The 20,854-nt window shown below is 34.8% G+C and overlaps 1 protein-coding gene across 2 annotated transcripts in view; it reads right to left on the reverse strand.

Moving 5' to 3' along the window:
- CDH12 (cadherin 12) overlaps positions 1 to 20,854 on the reverse strand; it is a 1,313,162-nt gene that overhangs the window by 304,030 nt on the left and 988,278 nt on the right. The gene's annotated exons all lie outside the window — the stretch shown is intronic.

Genomic DNA, 20,854 nt, shown 5'->3' on the forward strand with positions numbered 1-20,854 from the left:
AATTTCAGAGAATACCAAAGGACATTTCTATAACAGTTCAGACAGGTGACTCTCTGGCTTGGAACCTGGGTATACAGACTCTAAGAACATATATATTAGAAAGGGATATTAAAACCTTTTTGTTTTTGCCTCCAATGTGTTATAATTTGGTTAGTTGCCCCCTAAAAGTTCAATCTTTAAGTAGCAATACAATATCACTTAAAATTGTGTATATTTTCATATCATGCTGTCACTTTTTCCCCTTCATAACAGCCTTATGAGGTAAGTAGTATAAGTCATACCATACAGATCTTAGTGATGAAGAAACTGAACCTAAGAAATGACTTTCTCAAAGCCCCAAGCTAGTTAAGTGCTATGACTAGAACTGAAACTCAGGTCTCCTGACTCCTAAGCTAAGGAGATCACTTCTTTTTCAAATATAATCTTCATTTCTGGACTATGATTTGGGCTTTCATTCTTATGAATGCAAAGAATTGTTTGTAATTTTAAAGAAGATGAATGTCATTCTTCTGGCTAGTAGCTGAGTTATTAGAATTAATCACTCAACTTAATAAACTGTGATTTTTAAAAGAAAATTAACTTACAATTACCTAATCTGAAAGGCAATAAAGCACAGTATAGGTTTTGGAATCCTAAAAACCTAGGATAAATTACAGTCTCCAACACATACTAGCTATGTCTTTGGGAGTAAAGCATTTAATGTCTTGGACCCACGTTGATTTCTTAGGATGACAAACTATGGATGACTTTAAAATTATATCAATGGAAGGAATGTTTATACTCAAAATGTCCTGTACTGTTGACATCACAGTTCTGAAGTAAATTAATTTATGGAATTGTGTATAAATACAATGAACCTGATTCCCAGACGGTTAGTTGGTTGTTTTCTTTCATTCTTGAAGAAGACCAAAATGACTTCACTGTGTTAGAGTCAAGCTACAGTGTGCCTGACTGTGGCTGATCAGACCAACACGAGCTCAGAATGCTCTACCACAGGTTGGGCACAAATAGTCCATGTGAACATTTGGGGTGAATTTTCTAAATTTGTACATCTCACATTTCTTTTGAGCTACTTCAGATCTGCTTTGCTTATAGAGCCAAGCACCTTCTCTGATGAAGGCACATCATGCTGGGCCATCCTGTGCCAGTATCTCCCATGTCTCATAGTCAATTCCAAAGTTCTTAAGAGAGTGACTTGAGAGTGTCTTTGTATTGCTTTTTCTGATCATCATGTGAGTGCTTGCCCTGTATGAATTCTGTAAAACAGTCTTTTGGGCCAACATATGTTTGGCATTCAAACAAATGTGGCCAGGGCTTTGGAGTTGTGCTCTCTGAAGTAGAGTTTGAATATTTGGCAGTTTCTTTCAAGAAAGGATCTCAGTGTCTGGTATCTTATCCTGCCAGGTAATCTCTATAAGACAATTCAAATGGAAGCAATTCAGTTTTCTGGAATGGCTCTGATAGACTGTCCAGGTTCCACAGGCATACAGCAATGAGGTCAGCATAATGGCTCTAATGACCTTCAGTTTGGTAGTCAGTTTAATACCTCTTCTCTCTGACACTTTCTTTGGAGTCTCCCAAATGCTAAGCTAGCTCTGGCAATGTGAGTCAACTTCATCCTCCATGTGTACATCCTTGGAAAGTCTGCTTTCCAAGGTAAGTGAACTTATTCACAGCATTCAAAACTTCTCCATTTGCTGTAACCAATGGTTCCATGTATAGATGGTGTGGTGCTGGCTGATGAAATACCTGTGTTTTCTTGGTGTTAATTGTCAGGCCCAAATTAGTATAAGCAGCAGAGAATCAAGTCATACTTTGTTGCATCTCAGTTTCAGAGGCTGCATTGAGTGGACAATCATCTGCAAACCGAAAGAAAAACCCCTCTACTTTGGTCTTGGCTTGTACGTAGCCTTTTCAAGTTGAAGAATTTACCATCAGTTCAGTAGCTGATCTTGAAACTGTGTTCATTCTCATTGAAGGTGTTTGACAACATGACTGAAAACATCATGGTAGAAAGCATGGGAGCAAGCACACAGCCTTGTTTCACTCCATTGGTGACTGGGAAAGTGTGAGAGCAACATCCACTGTCCAGAATCCAGTAATGAACATGACTCTCAGATACATGCTATAGGTATGTCTAACTGAAGTATACATGGTAACTTTATTTTTCTAGGCAAGTCTTAGATTTTCTTTACCCCTTTGCCCCTTATAATCCTTTCCATGCTGGTTTCATTTCTCTCTTCTGTTCCTTATCCCAGAGGAAGCAGAAATCATGTGAACAGCAAATTATATTAGTTAGTTTCCCCAAACTACTTTAATACTCTGATCCTTGGAACAAGAAAAAAAGAACTATATGCTGGATGTAGGATAATAACAGCTAAACAAATAGGAAAAATAAGCATCAGAGAGCTATAATCCTTAAAGTGCTTGTTCTGAACCACTTCACAACAGTCTTAACATGCTTGAGGGAGGAGTGATAATAAGCTAACATAAATGTGTAGGTCTGATTGGGATAGGATCCCCTCTTGGGATCTACTTCAGGGATTCTTTTGGAATATCCCTCCTATCCCCCAAAATCTAAAATAAGTGATAGTCATTGAGTTCGTTTAGTGACAGGAAACTGGATCTGAAGAAAGGAAGTAGCACTGAAAATGCAGTGCTTTTTCACTAAGCCATTGGCCATAGTTTAGGGATAGCCGAGATGGCCGAAATTGGGTCCAGAAAACCTCCTGTTCCTATTTCTTTCTTCCACGATACTTGAAGAAGACAAACATGTAAAGGAAGAGAGAAGAGGGAGACATCACAGTGGAATGACAGAGTGAGTGGTGACTCTGGACCAAAAGAAAAGGGGACTTAATCCCAGCTGAGGTAAGTCTTCTCTTCCATGAGGGAACCTATGGTAAAAACCCAAACTAATGAACTCTATATCCTCCACTGGAAGTAAAGTGAGGTAGCCTTACAGATTACTTATGAGAGTAGATCACTAAAGGCTGGGAGGGATCATATAGTGAGTTGACAGGAGAATATTTTTTAAAGCAAAGATTTCAAGAGAAAAAGTCTCAATAAAAAACACAGTGTTAAAGCAGATGAATAAACAGAGAGGATCCTTAAACCCAAAGGAATTATGAATAAATCTCAAAGAGAATAAAAAATGTTCACTACAAATACAATAATAAAAAGGAAAACTAGTGCCTGATGAAATACCTAACTCTGTGGATTCCTATGGCAACATAAAATGCCAAGAAAATCCAGAATGATTCAAAACAGAAATGGAATGTGTAAAAGAAAAACAAAAAGCAATGAATATAGGTTAGAACCTTAATTAATAGATATGAGGGGGGAAAAAACTCACGATAAGGAATCTGACCAATTATGTTTTTGTATGGCTGAGAAGCTAACCTTTTTTTTGACATTTTTAAAGACAATAAATCCGTATTTTACAATGTAAAAACAATAGCAAAAACATTCTTAGCTTGAGAGCCATAAAAAAAAAAAAAGACAGTTGGCTAGATTTGGCCCCTGGGCTTTAGTTTGCTGACCCCTGCCCTAAAGAAATGAAGGAGGCAGAAATAGATCTGAAACACACAAAATGCTGAAGGAAGAGAAAAATTTGACAGAAGAGAAGCAGAAGGCAAAAATGTTAAAAGAACATACGCATTGAGTCCAAGTCAAAGTGCCCTTGAAGACAGGATATGCTGAGATAACTTAAGGATCATAGCTCTCTGGAAAAAAAAAACACCTGAATACCATTATGCATGAAATAATACAAGAGGCTTAACTTTAATATTCTGAATACTCAATCAATGCATCAATCAAGAAAATCCACAGATTGCAAGGAGAATAAGGGGTTAGGGGGGGATGATAGAATGAACATTGTGAATTTAACTGCAAGCCACACAGTCATTAATGGTTATGTTTAACAATTTCAATGAAAAAGAAAACAGCTTTCAAGTGGCCAGGAGAAAAAAACCTTCAAATGTAAAAGAAAACAAATTAAAACAGAGCAAGTCTATTCTATAACCAAGGGAAATCACAGAATCAAATAGCATAATCCATTCCTTATCCTACGCATTCTTTTCCTCTATCCATTTTGTGTCTCTACAGATATTCTCACTCCAACTTTCCAACTTTCATCAGTTTTATATTATCTATACTTGGGTGAAATTTTCTAGTTAGCATCAATAAATGTAAGTAGTGAAAAAGATATCAGAATTACCATGAAAGTTTTTCTTCTTTTACAATGCATATGACAATTGTATTTAGTAGGTTACACTCAGAAATGTTTGTAAGAAATATATTATTGATAAATTTTGAGTTTATTTACCATTTCTGTTGTTTAATTATATATGTTCTTCCATTACAATCCTACAGATAAATGTTCTTTTTTTTGTATTTAAATTCAAAGTGAATTACAAAAATTTAAATCCTACTCAGATGCCCCATTGCAGAATGGAGATTACTCATGGTACTTGAAGGACTTATTGGAAGAATATAAATTCTGGTGAACTGTATCAAGATAGAAAGACTTCAGGTGACAGATTTTATTATCTGAGGACCAACTTATCCACGTTGTAGAGGTTTATCACCAAGTTGATTTCAGGGTAAGGAAATTTTAAGCCACAGCAAGTCATGAAGACCAAAGAGAGACAGCAATCTAGAGTCATAGAAAGAGCACCCCATTATCAAAATCACAGATCCTTTACTCAAGTGAATATATTTCAATTATCATCAGATATCATTATTATTGCTATTGTAATTATAATTATGACAATTACACTGATTGAAACACTTAAATTTTTTAGAGAACAGTTCTCTTAAAGAAAAGGAAAATATTAAATTTAGTGTATACTTCCCTAAGTCATCCTTTAAAATGTTCTTATGCTAAAACTAAGAATCCTTAGGACTAGTGTCATCAAATTCAAATGGAAACAGATGCCTATGGGCTTCATATTAACTTGGAAAAATGCTTGGCCCCCAGCCATGAGTCTGGCAACTCAAGCTACAACCATCATGTGTTTCTATCACTTCTCAACTTAAAAATCTTCAGTGTCTCCCTATCATTTACCAGTTTAAATACAATTTCCATTCCCTGGCATTCAAGAGACTTACCAAGGAATACTACTACCTTTTAGCCAACATCAAAGACCATGGCCACATAATGCAAAATAAAATGACAATTTAAAAAAACCCCAAAAATCAAATTAGTTTCCTGTGAGACATTTTAAAGACAAACCAGTACCATGACTGGATTTCAGCTTCTGACTAAAGGGCTTCCAGCTACAATAGTAATTTCTCTTTTTACATTCACAGTGTTTGATAATGCACCACTAAGATGTATAAATGAATTTACTCAGCTTTACTATGACCATTTGGCTGGTGAGCAATTTTTTTTTCATTTAATTGTAATTTAATTTCTTCTTCCTTAATTTCAGGGTGATTTTAAAAACTCCTTTAGTTTTGGTAGGAATCACAGTAGCAAAGAATTGCCTTTTTTAAGATTTAGAAGAGCACATCAGCCAGTTCAGCCAAACACCCCCAATGAATTCCAGCCATAACAGCAGGATGTTTGTCCTTATAATCCATTAGTCTTTTCTTGAAGACTTCTAATGAGGGAAATTCACTACATCCCAGGACAACTCACTCTACTTTTGGATAGTTCTAATTATTAAAAAGTTATTTCTTATAGCAAGTCTAAATTTGTCTTGTCATTTTCCATATACTCCTAGTAGTTTTGCCCTCTGGGGACAAATGAAACAAACCTAATCTCTCTTCCATGTGATAACCTTTGGAGAACTTGAAGACAATATCATACCTCTTCTTTAATGTTTTCTTAGTAAAGCTATCATCAAAGAAGCATAGATTCAAAGTCCTTCCTTCACTGTCCTGGTTGGTTTCCTGTAGAAATGTTCTAGACAAAAATGTTTTGTTTTGTTTGGGCGGGGTGGGTTGTTGCCACTATCATCTCATTGAATTTATAATCCACTGAACAGGTAACAATGTCTCTCCTAGCTAGTATTTGTGAAGTTGATTTTTTGAAGTGAAATGTAAGATTTTATTTTTAAAGACATCTCCAGAGGCCTTGTGATGGAAAATGCTATCCACATCCAAAGAAAGAACTATTGAAGTTGAATTGCTATCTTTTTTTCTCTTCTGTTGAGTTTTGTTTCCTCATTCTAATGGTTCCTCCTATTGGTTTTAATTTTTACTTACAACATCACTAATATGAAAATATGTTTAATAGAAATGTAAATGTATAGCCTATATCAGATTGTGCACCATCTTGAGGAGGGTGGTGAGGAGGTAAGGGGAGAAAAACTTTAAACTCAAAAGTATATGGAAGTGATTGTTGATAAGTCAAAATAAATTAATAAAATAAATTTTAAAAAAGAAAAAGAAAAAAAGATTTTATATTTAACTCCATCAAACTTCACCGTTCTAAGATTAGCCCAATATTCTAGCTGGCCAAGCACTTTTGGGATCTGGAACATGTCATTCAGCATGCTGTTATCCATACTATTTTAATGTCATTTTCAAATTTGAAAAGAGAGTTATTTATTCCTTTATTCAAATCATTGATCAACATGAAACAAATTGCAGGGCCATGCATAGCCCTTGGATAAATAGAAGAAAGCTTTCCAAGTTAACATTAATAAATATTCTTTCAATCCAATCACTCAACCAAATATGAATATGTCATCTACGTGCATTTTCATCTCCGCAATAATATCATGAGATAATTTCTCAAAAATTTTGCTAGAATTTAGATCAACCATACCTATACTATCCCCAAATCCATTTTTAATGACCTTGAAAAAAGGCAAATGTGTTAGTCTGGCATGTCATCCTCTTGAAGAAGTCATGGTATTTCTTTATGATTACCACTTCTTTTTCTAAATGTTCACATCCATTTCTCTAGAAATATATTTCTAAATTTTTCTCAGGAATCAAAGTCAAGCTTGCTGTCCTATAGTTTTCAGATTCTATTTTCTTTCTTTCTGTCTTTTAATTTGGTCATTTACCTTTCTCCCATGTGCTCATAACTCTAGCCCCTATCCAATATTTTCTTTTCTGTCTATACAATTAGACCCTTCAGAGATTTCAAATATATTTTAAGTTCCCCTTTCCTGTACTTCACAATCTTCCAAAGATCACTGACAGTGGCTTAGCAAATAACTTCTGCATATTATTTCAGTATCTAACTGTAACATCCATATTTCTTTAAGGCCTTATTCTTACAATGTAGTCAATGATGAAAAAGAAAAGTGTTTTTACATAAAGGAAGAGATTTGCATTTAACATTGAAACATATAAGCTATTGCCTGGGTTGTCAGTGAGCATTCTGATACCTACTATATGTAGAAAAATAACTGTCTTGCTATACGCTACTAAAATATGTGTATAAAAAGCCATTAGGTGGATTTTGGAAAGAAAATGATCTGTGGTATGAATTTGAGGACTTGGATCTCTTATCAAAAATGTGGAGGGAGGCTTGTGAAGACAGTTTAATGTAAAAAGAGGCAGAGGATAATTTTTAAAAATTAGTATCTAGAAAAAAAATGAATGTGAAATCATGGTTTTGAGGGCACCAAAGAGTTGGATTGTCTCATTGGAGACTTTGGAGATGAGGTATGATGGGTACTTCCCTTAATGTTCATAAATACATACATATATATCATGACTAAAGAGGATGAAATTAAGAAAATGAGAATTGATACAACCACTTGGAGACCATGATATAATTTTTAAAAGCCAGCTAGTGGATGGAAGGAGTGAGAAGAAAAGAAAATAAGATAAAGGAAAGTATTTTGCCTATGGAACAAGAATTCTAGAGGAAACTGGGGAAGGGTTGGGTGGTGTTTGGTTGAACCTTGGAGTAGGAGGGTTGAAGGGGATGGGAATAATGTATAATGAATCAAGTGGTGGGGGATGGAGAAAAAGGTTTGCATGATTACTATGTGGGTTCTGAATCACTGGGATGTGAATGTTTTGACCATGTGTGAGAAAGTTTATCATTAAGTGAAGGGCAACTCTCCTCTTTCCAAAGGAAGTTGGAGATTGATCTAAAGGTAAGTGCAGTATGAGATAGGAAGCACACAGTCAGATGGTCCGACGGAAGGACTCACTTCACTATTTCTCTTCCCTCTAAAGGTTGGAGATTAGATTGGGAAAGGTTGTGGGAAGAGATGGAAGGTCTGAGGTCAAAGGGAAGTTTTCTCTTCTTTGCACATAAAGTTTTCTACATCCTGGCTGGGAGACTGGGTTGGCATTAGTAGGTGGAAGTTACCATGTTTTGGCAAAAATGGAAGTCTTTGCCTTGAGGCAAATGGAAGACTCCTGGCCAGGCACTGTGTTACCTTCTTTCAGGGGACACACTGCTCCCAGTATGCAATAGAAGGTACTAGACATATGCTCAAGGGAAAGTTTGGCTCTTCCTCTCACCTTAAAAGACTGGCTTGTACGGACAGCCTATAGATAGTTTGTTAGGCTTGGCAGTTCTCTAAGTTAAAAAAAATCCTTGATATTTATATTAAGAAATATCACTCTAAACATACCTTTAAGAGTTATGGCTAAATGGGAAAAAAAAAACCTTATAAACATTATGTATGAGTGAGAAAGAGAAAAGGATTTCCCTAACTGAAGTGTGGTTAACAGTTAAGGAGTAAACAATGAAGCAGTTTTGTGTGATACAGATGTTCCAGAATGGACAAATTACATTACAGCCCACAGTTGAGAGTTGTAAGTTACCCTAAGTTTTTCCTCTTTCATGGCAGGGAAACCTACCATATTACAATGAATCCCTGCCATGTTACTATAAATATGTGTCCATTCTTTACTCTAGCTATTGAATGAATTAGTGAGAGAGTGTAATTTGGCTTTATATGTGTATTGTGATTTTTTAAAAAATTAACTATACCTTTGCCCTAATGTTAGTATCTATATTATTATGTCTGTTGCCTTATTAAGCAAATGGTTATATCTAAGACCTAAAAGTATCATAATTATAAAGGTCAATTTATATAAATAGAAAACACATTGGATAGGGTCCTGAGGGTTGGAGTGGTGAGTAGAAAAAATATATTTCTCCACAATAGGATTACCTCTAGGACCCTGAGAGTTCTAAGGTATTTCTGTGGTAATAGTCTATCTCTGGGAACTTTGACCTACTAGTATGAGAGCATGTTGGAGTGAGAAATCTAAACCCAGAGAAATTCTACTTGTGTGCACGTTGGGGGGGGGAGTGAGGTGGGTGATGATGGGGGTAGAAGCATTTATATCCTACATTGTATCTAGAACCAACCTGCAGCACATATATAACATTACTTTGTCGGGACATGGAAAAAGACCACACCCATATATCCTGCCATGTTACACAAGGAAATAGAACATCTGGCCCAGCCAACATCCAAGACAGTTAAATACTCTCTCATTATCTCTTTACTTGTCTTGGGTATTGACTCATTTTTTTTTCTCCAAATTTCATAGTCCAAAGGTTATTCTCCTTGGCAGAGAAAACAGAAGCAAAAAGATAATTCAGCAGATTTTCCTTCTCTCTATCATCAATTAACAGTATCCCACCACTCTAAGCAGTGACCTATCACTTTTTAACCTCTTTCCTCCCAATTTAGCTTAAAAACACTTCCCCTTCCCCTTAATTTTCCTCATCCATCCCAGCTCTTTCTGAGGGATAGCATTTTTAACACCATTCTTGAAATATTTTACCACAACTTTGCATTCACTCTTTATTGCCTTCTTTTGCCTTCATCTTCTGTATGTACCCATAGGTATAGGGACAGAACTTATGATTTCATTGGTTTATAGAATTGCTACATGAGGAAACTCTCTCTACAATGTATGGGCATGCCATCTCAGAAACCTAGAGTTGTTGTTAATAAATGAACTGGGTCTCCCTATCTCAACCAGACCAAAAAGTGAAGGAGACATTCCTGAGTCAATCTCACTCTAATTAGTTCATGAGTCTTGATCTGTTTATTTCTAATCTGGGCCAATTTACCCACCCTTAGGAAATCTGGTGACCACCCTACTCCTGCAGGATCACTATATTAATGCCACACTTAGTGTGACTATCTTATTGTCTTAGCACATTGCAGCTCAAAACTCCCAAGCTCAAGAGAGCTGCCAGCCTCAACATTTGCAGAAGAGATTACAGGCATGGGCTACCATACCTGACTGCTGCCTGGAGTCTTAAAGAGTTTCCTTGAGCATTGAAAAGTAATTTGCCCACAGCTGCACAAGTACTGTATATATCAGATAAGAAACTTGAATCCAGGATTTTGTCTCCTTTAAGCATTTGGGTGTCATATTTTTTTTGTCATTGTTTGTTTTATTTGTTTTTCATGAATTTTATCTTCTTTCTATGGCTATATAGATTTGTGGGCATATTTAGAAAATTTAACCCCCTCCTTCCTCCTTTTAAGTTGAGTTAATATCACCGATATGTGTCTATTAATGAAGACTAGTTTTCAAAAACAGATGCATCCTGTTACTTTAGATGACAGTGAATGGTCCAGTCTGGCAATTAGCATATCTAATTGTTTCTATAAAAATAGCAAAGAGTCTATACTCGTGTCCAAAACATATGTATAATTCATTCTTCAATGGGGTTTTTAATGTAGCTGAAAGCATAAATAAGATAGGGTTAGGAAGGACTATATATTAGTCATATGTATTATGGAAAGCAAAGAAATTTTCTAGGACTTATTCATTTTATTTTGAAAATCCAAAAATATTTTAAAAGTGTATACATTTTCCCATGTGATCATTAGTCCTTCACTTAAAATAATTCAAATTTACTTATGTTTATTTGATTTTTTTCTTTTAGATAAATCTTCTTACATGTTATCTAATATCATACTTCCTCGAAGGTTATCAGATTGGTTATAGCCAGATTTTTTTTTTTCCTTGACTAGAAAATTGGCATACCAGACTAGGCAAAGAAACTAAAAGCCCTGAGAGCTATTTGTTATATGGGCAAATGGACTCATTACTATGCTTTATGCACAGACCTGGGCTACTATGTAGAATCGAACTATTTGGGTCATAACATTATGGTCTTAATAATTATTTCATTAGTTTCCACATGGATCTACATTTCCTAAAAAGAAGCACTTTTACCAAAATAATTTTGTCTCCCTAAGTTGTGTATGATACAAAACTTATCTAACTGATATATGGACTTTATCATTATGCTATAGTATATTGTACCCTCATTTGCAAATTATTTTATCAATATCATAATAAAATCCTCCCCATTATTTCCTTGGTAAATTTAGTATAATTGAAAGATCTGAAAATATTCAATGTTGGTACTGGCGAGACTTCTTTTAAAGTACACATTTTACTTTAGAAACATATAAATAAAATATTCAACCTAGTTGAAAATATGCCATCATTCAGGAATCAATATCGGATTTACTTGCCACCACAATATAGATTCATGATGAATTACATAAAATCTATGATACTCTAATACGGAGAGTAGAAGAATTCATTTTAATTGTAAAGATGATCTTATCAAAATAAGGATAGCTTTTCTTCCCCAAAATGCACCAGGAATCAGTCAAGTGGATTTCAGCATAAAGTAATAGAGGCATTTTTTTTTCTTTTGCTACAAAATTGAATAACTGGTCAAGCAGATATCCACAGTGTAAAATGATGCATTTATGAACATGAACAGAAATTACAGTGTCTGGTTATTTTCAAGGATGGCTGAAGGTGACCCATTTTCTACAGCCTGGTATTTCTGTGGGAATTGCTTTATGTTAGAAAGCATACAAAGTCAACCTCAGTTAAGTGTTTTATTTCCCTTCTTCATTCCATAGTAACTACATTAAATAAATTTTTTAAAGCAAATGTCACCAATACAGAGCAGATAAATTCAAGAATTTCAGAAGCAGATTTTTCACATTATAAGATTTTTCCCTATTACCTTCCTGATAGGTTATGTTACTTTATGATAATGCTTCTACTTGAATCCATGCTTCCAAGTTGACCATCTTTGGACGGTTATCTTTTTTACAGAATGATTGAAAATGAAAATTGAAAAAAAAAAAGGCCAATACTGTGATAAAAGCAAAATTATGACTATTATTGTCAGTGTATCAAGTGGAAGTTCATCAATCATAAACAATGAAGCTTTTCTGTGTCCAAAATATGCCAAAATGAAAATAATAACTACACAAATGTGCGCTGTCTCTGGCTATAGACAAATGGAGCAAATGGGCAGGTTGGGGTAGAGAGAAAAGGGTTACTTCTTAGAAATACATCAAAGAAAGAATAGAGCTCTTGGTTCACTCATCTCCCATTAGGACTAATACGGCTTTAAGAAACTGCCAAAAGGATAATACTTACTTTGATTCTAACTTGAAAAGGAAATGCACTAACTTTATGCTCTAACTTTAATTCTTTTGATTATTTGCATACTAGTAGCAACTTGTCCTGAAAGAGAATTGATTTAAATATATTATATTTTTAAAAGCCAAAGACTTTTTAAAGGATTTGGAATTATAAAAGCATATACTTAATTTTGCATCAATTGAGAACTTAAATGACAATTTTTTTGGCTTGTTTTTTTTTTTACTTAAAAACCCCCTATAATTCTTTCAAATTATTTTAATTGGAATGATAATTTTTAAAGAATTTTTAAGTGTATATGTTTCTCTGACCTTGACAGATGGATAAGGTGAATTTAAGGATGCATTCTACCTATTTTAAAAATCAGTCTATCTATTGATCACATTAAACAATGAATTGCTTTATAGTTTCCCATTGTTAATCGCCAGTAACTGATTCAGATGAAATCAATCAGGATTCTTTAAAATACTAAGGCCTAGAAAAACTTTGTTACCTTCTTTCAGTTTCCACACCTAAATAGTCATACACAACAGAAAAAAAAGGCTAAGTTTACTTCTCATATTTCTCTAAAACAAAATGACTTTGTTAATGATGATGATAAGTTAAGTAGTAACTTGTACATACTGCTTTAATGTTTGCAAAAAGTTGTAAAATATCACCTCCTTTTATACTCACAATCACCCTGGAGGTATATTCTCTTCTTATGCCAATTTTACAAATAAGAAAACTGAGGTTGAAAGAGGCTAAGTGATTTGTCCAGGTCAACACAGCTAGAGTTAGACCTGAATTTGAACTCGGGGCTTCCTGATTCCAGATCCCATACTCAATTCACTGCATCATTTATCTGATTAAAGCCTATGCTGGAACTTTAAACTTAAAAATAAATACGAAGTTTGCAGTAATCTATTCCTCACAATATTTTATTTTTTGTTTGTTTAATTGGGCCTACAACTTAAATATACACGGCTAATTAAATATATTATCCAAGGAGCAGCCTTATTATTATGATAGCCATAGTGGTGGGACTTTTATATACATTCATGGGTACTCAGTCTTAAATAGAAAATTTTATCTGATTCATCATATTCTATGAAAGAAGAAAAAATAAAAAGAAGATGAGATAAATAAGATGGAGAAAAAGGCAGCAGAACAGAAAGTGTTGAATTTTGAGTCAAGGGAACCAGGCTTAAATACCTATTCTAACACCTACTCTCTGAGAGACTTTGGGCAAATCACTTAATAATAACTACCTGCCATTTATAGAGTGTGTACTATATGCCAGGTACTGTGCTAAGAGCTTTACAAATATTATCTCATGGACAGCTAGGTGGCGCAGTGGATAGAGCTGTGGCCCTGGAGTCAGGAGGACCTGAGTTCAAATCCGACCTCAGAACAAACATTTGACACTTACTAGCTGTGTGACTCTGGGCAGGTCACTTAACTCCAATTGCCTCACCAAAAGTAAAAAACATTTAAAAAAAACCCAAATATTATTTCATTGGATCATCACAACAACCCTATTATCACAATAGTACAAAGATACTATTACCACGATTTTACACTTGAGGCAACTGATCCAAGCAGAAATTAAGTGACTTACCCAAGGTCACACAGCTACGAAGTATCTGAGGCTGTATTTGAACTCAGGCCTTTCTGACTCCAGGCCCTGTGATCTATCTCTTGAGCCATCTAACTGCCCTCTTCACCAGTCTAGGTTTCAGTTTCTTCATCTGTACATTTAGGGAGTGGGACTAGATGACCTCTGAGGTTCCTTCCGCCTCTAAATGTATAATTCTATGATCCCAGTAACACAATTATTTGTACAAGAAAGAAGAGTAAGCATGTTTGAAGTTTTAGCCTGATTTTTCAAGGCATACAAATTGGAGAATTTTTGTTTCCCTGTATAATGTCAGAGATAATTGTTAATCTTTTTGAGCAAACCAGTGAACTCCACAGAGAACTTGTTAAATGTGTTAGTGTGTGTATGCACAAGTCAAGAGTGGCTCCAGGGTTTATTTTTCAAATATTGGAGGAAGGCGCTTTCACAACATGATTTGATTTGCAAAGTCAGCTGAAATCTCCTGCCTCATTTTGCATAAGGTCTCTTATTGTGGGCATGAGGATAATTATGATTAATTAAACTTTAATCAAGTGCATGGAGTCATTCATTTTATTGATCACCATATAAGAATATTCTTTGAAGCGACTAGTAGCATCATAGCCATAGCTGCTATCCAAGCAATCTTTACAGTGCTTAGAAGACCCAAAAAAGAAAGAGCTGAAAGGTAAATGGGGACAATTTATCTTTGGGTGGCAGACTGGAGGAGATACTTTTGGGAAAATAATGCTTCAAATCCTACTGGGTGGAAAAGTTTTGTTTTGTTTTGTTTTTTGCTTTTTGTTGTTGTTTTTTTCCCCTCAGGTAGTTTAATTCTTCCTAATAAAAACACAGAGGTGATTCAATATACCATGTTTCTATAATGTTAGTGCTCTGCATCTTGACACCATATAAGCAAAACCAGTGGTTATATACCACAAGGCTGAAATTTACTCTTATGGACACCAATCACCAATCTTCCTAGGGAATAGCAGACCATCTATGTGGTCATAACCATTGGACACAAATCCCTACCAAGGCACCTTAGTATTTTTTTTTTGTTGTTTCTTCTGTCATTAGACCACAACAGTAGGGTTCTTGATCACTAATCCAGGACAGGTCTTAGAGTAACTAGCACATGGGAACAATCCATTGCTATTTGTCACTTCTGGGTCTACAGCCACTGGTTGTACCTAACCAATATGATGACACTATAGACAGTGTATTGTAAAATGCTAAGAATGCTAGCTCTGTTGTCAAAGGACATGGGTTCAAATCCAATCCCTCATACCTAGGTCACTTTGAGTAAGTCACTTAACCTCCTTAAGCCTCAGTTTCCTCATTAGCAAAATGAAAAGAGTGGGAATTGGACTGGAGAGCCTCTGAAGTCCATTCTAGTTCTAGAGATCCCATTACTTGTAAGCAAAATTACAAGATCTAAAGGACTTCACCCTGGCATTTATGGAAAGTTGGCTCCTCTTTGTGTTCTCTGCCTAAGGTCAGAGGATTCCATTGCTGGCTAAGTATAGGACTCATATGTGTGTTCTGTACAATGCTGGACCATGTGGAATTCTGCTGCTGTATGTGCTATGAGTGGTAGGTTGTCTTCTTTACAAGCCCTATGGGGCTTGCCTTCCAGGAGTCACAGGCAGAGCAATGAGAATTGATGAGTACTGATTTATAGACTATTGTCAGGAAGAAAGCTGAGACCCTGCCTTGATGATGAATAATAGGAAGAAATAGACAGGGGGAACCAACTGACGATGGCATAGTACTGTTTTACACAATGCCTTGTAATATTCCAATTATCACTCCTTGCAACTCATAAAAACTTATAAATACAAACACATGTGTATGCATACATACATGCATGTATATACATACATATACACATAAATGTGTATACACATACATACATACATACATAAACATGTGTGCATGTTTTAAAGCTCTCATAGTTAGGCTAGCATACAATCTGTTGTTTTTTTTTATTTTTTATTTTTTTGGTTTGCTATTAACAATGATTGAAATTAGCATGACTTGCTAATACACAAGAGAACTGAAGAGGGTTTGCATAGTTGGCTTTGATGATCTCAATCCAGATAAGCATTTTTAAATCCAGATGCCTCACTGAGGTTCAGGTTGTATGGATTTGAATCAATCTAATCTACACTTGTATTCAGATCAGTCGGCCAATTCTGATATATGGCACTTGGAAGAGAGAGGAAGATTTTCAGATCCCGAAGGATCATGACCCTCTCTATGTTTACTTTATATAGATAGACCTTCAGCACGCAATTAGGTTAATAAAGTTATCCCTGAAGAGACTTGATCTATAAAAACTTTCATTGATTCCCTACATATTGATTTAAGAAAGACACTTAAATTAGTAGGGAAAAGGGTCTATACTGTTGTTTTTGATTTTTAATCTTTGTAGCATCAGCACTTAGCATGATGCCTTAATCAGAGTAAGTATTTAATAAAGGCTTGGTAAAGGACTGCATTTAAGACTTTCTTCAAGATTTATGATGGAATACAATATCTGCTTATTCATGTTGATCTAGATGATTTGAGGTCCCTTCTAAATCTGAAGTTCTTTATTCTGTGGTTTTTGTGTCCTTAAGTAAGTTAGCAGCTAAAAATACTTGAAGTTATCTCTTCCAAATCACTCATTTTACAGAGGAGGAAACTAAAGTAGAGGGAGGTTTGTAGGATCAACAGATTTAGAGATATAAGTAAATTACATTATAATACTGCCTATTTTTTTTTTAACAGATGAAGAAATTGATGCCACAAGAGGTAGAAGTTCTCACTGAAACTCATGTATGTAATATGCAGCAGAGCCAGGATTTGAACCCAGGTATTCCATATGTAAATCCAGTTCTCTTTCCATTCCATGTTGCATGTCCCATTTGTTTTAAGGCAATCAAGAGTAAGTGACTCACCCAGAGCCACACAGCTAATAAGTATTTGAGGCCAGATTTGAACTCAAGTCCTCCAGATTCCAAGGCCAATGCTCTATCCACCTTGCCACCTAGCTTTCCCCATACCATTCATTTTTGACACTTCCCTGGCATCCTTGTAAGCTGGCTGAAAGAGTGAATTTGAAGTGAATGGTTGAATAATTGAATGGATTTAGATCGACTAAACAAAAAACATCTATAAAGCCCCTACTATGTGCCAGGCATTGTACTAAGTGCTAATGATACAAAAAGAGAACAAGACAGTCCCTGCCCCGAAGGAGCTCACAGTTTAATGGGGGAGACAATCCACTAACAGGCATATGCAAGCAGTTTATATACAAAACCATGGCATTTAGAGCTGGAAGGGATATGAAAATAATCACGCCTAGGATCCTGAAGAAATTGAAAACTAAAGTGATTAAATAACTTTCCCAAAATCACACAGGCAATTAATTAGTAGGAAAACCATTGCTCAAATTGAGGATCTTTAACTCTGAAACCAGTGACTTTTCTACCATACCATGATGTTTCTACCCTATTGAATTCCCTCTCTCCAAAGTATCCTTTTAACGTCTTTTTCTCAGTTGCCTTTCCTCAAACTTGCTGAAATATTTGCCACTATTGATCATCTACATTTTCCTGATACTTTTATCTCCCTTGGCTTCCATGAAACTATGTCTCCTTAACTCTCTTCTTACCTATTTCTGTTTTCTTTTTTTGCCTTAAGTGGTTCATCTTCTTCCTTTCTCTCCCTAAATGTAGGGGTTTTCCAAGGTTCTGTCTATATACATCTTTTCCTGACAGTCTCATTCAGTTCCATGACTTCAATTATAACCTTCATTCAAATGACAAACACATATGTACATATAGCATGTGCATGTATCTGCATATGTCTGCATATATTTGTATATATATACTTATCCATGAATGTATACCTATATGTATATTATTAAATACATATATATAATATTTCTCCACATGTGTATATATGTGTCTGTTTATCTACGAATCTATCAAACTTGTTCTCCCCAAAATATTTCCCTCTTTCTGTTGATGACCTCAGCATTTAATAACTTATTCTTGAAATCTTAAGTTAATCTTTGTCTTTTTTTTCTCTTCCATCATCCATGTTATTATACAACCAATACACAAATCTTTCCAAGCCTTATCCAAGCAATATCCATCTTCTCTTTTTAAACTACCATACACTTATTACCTCTCAGGTAAACTATTTTAACAGCTTTTTAACTGGTTCGCCAGATAAAACAAGTTCTCTCTCTTCAATTTGTCATATATTCTCTACATCTTTACTTTGTCCTTATCACATTCAACTTTCTATTATACTTGATTGTGTATATGTTACATATTCCCTCCCTCCCCTATATACCCACCTTATTAGGTGGCAAAATATTTGAGGTCATCCTAGCTATAGGTGGCTAGGGGATACAGTAGATAAGCACTGGGCCTTAAAAAGATATGAATTCAAATCTGACTTCATATATTTGCTGGTGTGAAACTGAGGAAATAATACAACCTCTACCTGCCTCAGTTTCCTCAACTGTAAAATGGAGATAATAAAGCACCTACTTTCCAGGGATTGTTGTAATGAACAAACGCGATAAAATTTGTAAAATGCTTTGCACAGAGCCAGGAACATAATATATACTTAATAAATGTTTATCCCCTTCTTCCTTCCCTATCCCTTCTGCTTAAAACAACACAAAAAAAAATTGTTGCAACACAAGTGCTTAAAACATATGCTGGTTGGAATATAATTGAATATCTCCATACTTCTAGTTTCTCCTTCTCTACAGTTCAACTTTGAAACAATTGCCAAAGTGATTTTCCCAATTTACTGGTGGGATCATATCACCACCACCATCCCCACTCAAAATCCTTCTGTGGCTCCTGTTCCTATATGTTAAAACACAAATTCTCTCTAACATATAAAGCTCACCACGATCTGAATTTGACCCACCTTTCTAGGTTTATTTCACAGTGTGTCCCTTCACTTATTCTTCATGTTATTCAAATGTGCCTGACTACTAGCTTTTTACAACGTCAGTCAGACTTCTCCTTGTTCCATCTATTGACAAAGGCCATCCTGCTACCTGCCACCCTGTACCTAGAGTACCCACCATTCATACTTCCATTGAATGTCTTTGCTTCCTTCAATGTTCAGATCAGGAACATAAAACATGAAATTTTCCTTAATTCTACTAGTTCAAAATAATTTCCTTTTTCTTAAAGTTCTTATGGAACATTTTCTATACCATACCTGTCATTTTTATATTTACCTTTTATTTTAATTATCTAATGCATGCTTCATGCCCCTTAATTGACTATAGATTTATGAAGGGCAGGGACTATATTTTCTTCTTTGTATCCCAGTAGTGCTCTACACATCATAGGCATTCATTAATATTAGTTAAATTGCAATCAATAATGTGCCTGATCTTATACAGCTGTTGTTCAATGATATGACGAGGGTCATAGAACCCAGGTCTCCTGAGTTGCAGACTTGAGTTAATACATCATAAAGTTTCTCTGTACCTTTTCAATTTGGGTTAACCTCAACATAAAGCCAAACTTAATACCTTTACTTTTAGTCAATATTAGATATAATCACAAACATAATGATAATATTTAAGTGGTCTGAACACATCTACATTTCAAAACAAGGACATGTTTCATGTTTTATGTGGATCTTAGATAAAATTAATTATGGCTTTCATCCCTACATTTTGTAAGGGCATGACTCTTCCATCACTTTATGAAGAGAAATATAATACTAGTAGGAGGCATTGGGGAGTTGAGCATAGATCAATGGTAGGATGAGAAAGTACTATATTAATTTCAAGCTCCATTACCAACACAGAAAAAGTGCCATAGATTAAAATTAATAGGAATGTTCTTTATTTTCAGGCTTTAGGAAAATGATAAAAAACAATAACAATTATAATAATAATAGACATTTTACATATAACTTCACTGAAACATTACTAAAAGTTAAACAAATCTCTCCTTTCTAAATTTTATTTTGTTTCATTTTTACTTACATACACATTAGAAAAGCAAAGAACTTGTAGGAATAAAGTGGCAATAAATATTGGACATTTTGTTCATATAACATTATATATAATGTGCTCTATATTTTGATGCATAAAATTTTATGAAATTGCAGTAAGATGCTTGAAATGTATTTTAAATCTTTAAATTATCAATGTCACAAAAGAGTTATAAAAAGGAAAAATTAATGTCCTAATTTTAATTTATCCCACCTATAAATGTTCTCCCCTATGTTACATGATTTTGAAGTAAACAATGATAGATAAATGTTAGATATTTGTCATTTCTATGTCAGAAACCAGGTGATAAAAGTATGGTATTGAATGAATACTAATATTAGCAACATGGTTACTATCGCATTAAAAAGAACCCCCCCCCAAAAAAGTGTGTCCAACAAAAAAGAATTTTCTTTTCAAATACATTTTACTAATATCTTTTCGTTCTGCATTACCTACACCTCCCATTTTATCCCCACTCATCGTATCTCTTTGAGTCATCTCTCAAAAAGAAAAGATCCACAAAACTAATGAATATATCAAACAAAAATTAACATCATATGCAGTGTTTCACAACCACAGCTGCTCATCTCTATCACAAAGGAATTTGGGATAGGAGTATCGTTACACCTTTTGTGGGGAATAAGCTTGATTGTTATAATTTCACAGTATTCAGTTTCTTTGTGGTTGTGGTGGTGGTGGTAGTGGTTAGTGTTCTATCCATTTACACTGGGCAGTCACTATGTACAATGTTTACCTGGTTCTACTTATTTCATTTTAAATAAGTCAATATAAGTTTTTCCATGCAGTTCTATATTCATCATATTTATAATTCCTTATAGCAAAGTAATATATAA

Source organism: Phascolarctos cinereus, unplaced genomic scaffold, assembly GCF_003287225.1.
Source record: "Phascolarctos cinereus isolate Bilbo 61053 unplaced genomic scaffold, phaCin_HiC Scaffold_4;HRSCAF=312, whole genome shotgun sequence".
Lineage (NCBI taxonomy): Eukaryota > Metazoa > Chordata > Mammalia > Diprotodontia > Phascolarctidae > Phascolarctos > Phascolarctos cinereus.